This window comes from Pteropus vampyrus, unplaced genomic scaffold, assembly GCF_000151845.1.
Source record: "Pteropus vampyrus isolate Shadow unplaced genomic scaffold, Pvam_2.0 Scaffold41, whole genome shotgun sequence".
Lineage (NCBI taxonomy): Eukaryota > Metazoa > Chordata > Mammalia > Chiroptera > Pteropodidae > Pteropus > Pteropus vampyrus.
Window position 1 is genome coordinate 7265199 of NW_011888822.1, and position 4533 is coordinate 7269731.

A 4533-nucleotide genomic window follows, 5' to 3' on the forward strand; every position below is an offset into this window, starting at 1 on the left:
AAGCATTTTTCAGTACCTTCCCCCAAAACTACAGCCAATGTTTTTGTTCTCAGAAGGACATGAATTTATGTTTCACAAAAGAAACACAAATGATAAATAAATCTATGGAAATGTTTATTAGCAACAGTAATAAAAATATTTTGCTTATTAGTAAAAAATAATGCTGACTCGAATATGATGAGATAGGTACTATCTTATCCTGATGGTGGGAGTATAAATTACTGTCTGGAAAGCAATCTGGCAATCTGTTACAAAAAACTTTAAAAGTTCACATTCTTTCTCTAATCTAGTAATTTCACTTAGGTAATCTACCCTATGGAATTAGTTTGCTATTTTGACAAAGAAGTTCAAGGATATTCATCTCAGAATTACTCTTGGTAGTGAAATATTGTTTTTAAAAAGTCTGAATGTTTCTAAACAAAAAAAAAGGATTAAATTATGTCATATTTATCACTGGGATATTACACAGCTAATATAGTATGAAGAATTTTTAACAAAATGGGGCAATGGTTACAATATCATGATGAATAAAAAACAGCATATATGCATTAATATTAAGTATTCACAGAAAGATAACTTGCATGAAATGCACTATTTATTATATACATCCTTGGGAGGTGAGATTATAGTTAATTTTTATTTTCTGCTTTATCTTTTTTCTGCATTTTATATTTTCTATAATGACAATGAATTTTTATTATAATTATAAAAAAGGATTAAAAATATAGGTATGATTCTAGATTCCAGTTTGAACAAAACAAGAAATAGCATAACTTAGAAAAATTTAACCAATTCTCTAGGTCTCCTATATGTAACATTATTACTGTTTTGCTTCTAATTTAGCATTTTATTTCTCATTAATAACTTGATGAATATAAAATGAGTTATAAATCAATTATAAAAATTCTCATTACTGCCTAATATAAACATAAAATAACATTAACACATAAATGCATCTATTTGTGTGCTGACAATCTTGATGATAAAACTGCCTGTAAAAATGAAGCTCCCATCATTTGAATGTACCAAACCAGGAAACCTCACCAGAAACTTAGTTACTTCTTTATCTGGTGATATGGTCTCTTGGTTGGTTAAGTACTAAGTGATCATTAAAGCTTATTGAGCAAAGACTGGTTTTACCTAAAGTAGTCTGAATGTTCAACAACTCAAGAACAGAAATATTGCCATTCTGGTATTCCAGAATTGCATTGATGGCCTCAGCAAAGAGCAATATAACCTTATATTGATATGGTTGAGTACAGAATAAAATAATGCTTTATTCTGACTAATTCCTGATTTTGATTTGCTATGAAACCCTAGCAAATTTATTTAAAATGACCCTGATGCATGCCCAAAGATTTATCTATGAAAGTATTCCTTATAGCAATATTTATATTGATAAAAATAGGAGAAAATTTAAAGTCTAACAATTAAACTTCTCAAATATAAATATAAATTAATGTTTCTATGAAATTAAATCTTATGCCATCATTTAAAAAAGATGCTGCCAAGGAATACTTAGCAAAATGTGAAAATGAAAACAACATATATTAAGTAAAAATGTGATTATCAGGTTGAAATCTTTATACATATATAATATGCATATATGTGTGCATAGTTTTCATGTATATATACATTCACATGTATGTATATGCATAAAAACAAAGTTTTGCCCCCAAATATCATTTGTAAGTAATAGTATCGAATTAATTTATATTAACCTTTGTATTTTCTTTAGTTTCCAAATTTCTTGCAACATAATATATGACCCTAAAGTCTTTGAAAACTTCTCACCATGATTCATTAAAATAAATTATATTAATAATGACAATTAATATGTATTAAAACATAGTAACAGAGGCTAAATCTCAATAATTCTGAAATATTTATTTACATGAGTGGGAACAAAAAGTTATTTTAAAACTACTGGCAGTTTTTCTATTATTACCACTCTTCTGTAGATGGGAAGAGAAAATCAGCCCTTCAATGGGATTGTTAATTATGCAAAAGCAATACTTTATTGGAATGGTCAGCAGTTGAATTAAGATTAAGAGGAATTAAACTGCTCTGTATTACAATTGCAAAAGTTTATCTTCTTTCTGTGTTGAATTGTACCTCTGAGGTTTTGTAAAACTGGACGTGAGCACGGATCTTAGAGAAGGGGCTGGGGGCGGTGAGGGAGAAAAGTTTTTTTCTCTTTCCTACAGGGCTAGACCAGAGGTGGTGGGGTAATTATCTCAGAGGCTTGAAGACACCTAGATTCCAAGTATGCAGAACACAATCAAAGGCATTATCAGCAGGAGAGATGATCAGGAACTTTCCTGTAAAGCCTTGGGGTTTTCTACTTTTGAGAGCTTCCTATCTACTTTGAAATATAAGTCACATAATAACTACGAAGAAAGATACGCTCCTTGTTAAGGAATATTAATGAGCTAAGGTTGCAGAGGCCTGATATTGTAGAAATAGCCTGAATGATTAAGACTGACAAAGATTTAGAGAGCAGGGCAGAAAAGCGTTTGTGTCTCTCTTCTTCCTCATCATCTGACATTATCTCCTTTATCAGTTAGAAATGCATTTAGCTGCAAGTAGTAAATAGGAAACCCAATTAAGAGTGGCTGAAGCAGTATAGACATATATTATTCCATGAAACAAGAGGGAAGCTGTGTCACTGTATTAGCTATTCAATGATGTCACCAGAGACTCAGTTTATTCCTTTCCTTCCATTCTGTCATCCGTAGCATGCTGAGTTTTTGTACTTGGGATCACTGCCTAATGACTGCAAGGTGGTTGCCAGATCCTGACATTTTATTTGCATTCAAAGACAAAATAAAATGAAAAGACACAAGTGTACTTTTTCTCTTTTAGTAAGAAAGCAAAAACCTTCCCAGAACTTCCATCCTTACCACCAGCAACTTTCTATTAGAACTGTCACATGGATATCACTGGTTGAAAGAATGGCAGAGAAAGTATTTGATTTTTTCCAGTTCTTTAGGAAGGTAGATCAGGGATAGTGGGCTTAGAAGGGACTCTTTGTAGCCAAATAAGATCTCTTTCACTTCTCCTTTTGGCTTTCACACTCATATGACAATTTTTCTATCATTTTTTGGTTGCTCCTTCTGTTGCTCCCACAATTGTTATAGAACATCTCTATTTTTCTATTTTGCTTTGGTAACCTGGAATCTTCAAAAACAATGACAAATTTACTGATGGTTTTGTAAAACAGAAAGCACAAAAGAGCAGACAAAGTCCTTGAACAAGATAACATTAGAAACATTTCTTTCTGCCAGGATGATGGAAAGATCATGGGATAGGACACTGCCTGATTCCAACCTTGTAGCCAATATCTTTTATCCGCTTCTTGTCTTATTTACCTCTGGACACTAAGAGGGCACAGCTGCTAGAGAGATGAGTGCTGGTGCTGGAAGCAATGACTACTCAGAGAGTAGACTATATACATGTTTCTCAAGCTTTTTCATTAGTGTCCATCTAAGAGCCTGTTTAGACATTTTTTTCCTAATTTTCTCCCCTATAAATTTTAATGGACAGATATGCTATATATCTGTGCATTGTATGCAAATCTCTACTTTATATATAGAGTAAAAATTTTATTCCATTCGCCGCCTCCATCTCCCCAACTTTGAACCAATTTTTGCTTCCCTGGGGATAATAATGCTCCCACAAAGAATTCATGTCCATATCACAAACACTTTTTCTTAGAGAGGGGTGAATGAAGGAGGGATTTAAGGGAAATACCTGAATTGATCCTTGGAGGATGAAAAGAACTTTACATGCAGAGATACAAGGAAAAGCACTGGATATTGTGGGAATGCAGGCATAAAGCTGAAGAGGTAGGAGATTGTTAGGCCTGTATTGGGGCATGAAGAAGTGAGCATCTCAGATGGTGTCGCAGGGTTAGAAGGGCAATAAAGAGAAACAATCCTCAAAGATGTGATAAGTCTCAGGTTGTACACTTAGGGATCTCAAGGCGGGGCCCAAGAGTATAAACTGCAACAAAAGGGAATTTGCTGAAAGGAAGTGAAATCGTCAAACAATGGTGGTTTGGAGGAATGTTTCCAATTTGGCTGGTCTCCATACCTTTATTTTTTTACAAAACTACTGCTTCTAAGTTAGAATGAGACTCTACCTTAATGATCTTTACAAGTTCAGACAAGATCTAAGTTCCCACCAGACAAGACCATTTTACTTATACGGATAAACGATGACTAGATACCTACCTAAGCAGCACTTGAAGACCTAAGGGCATAGTAAAAGAATGACCAGTCAGGAAAGACTGCATGAATTATCAAATGGTAACCTCTTCCCTGAGCTAAGAAAACACCTAGACGCTTACTTTTCTTCCAAAAGGGTCATAATTAATTTTTTTGACACAAATACACAAGAGGTTAAAGAGGAACAGCACCATGTTGGTGAAAAGAGAAATCCATTCTTGCCTAATATACTGGAGAAATCCGCCCAGACCATTCACCCATGTGAAAGCAATCTTTCTAGTGCCTCCAAAGTCAATAAGACCTT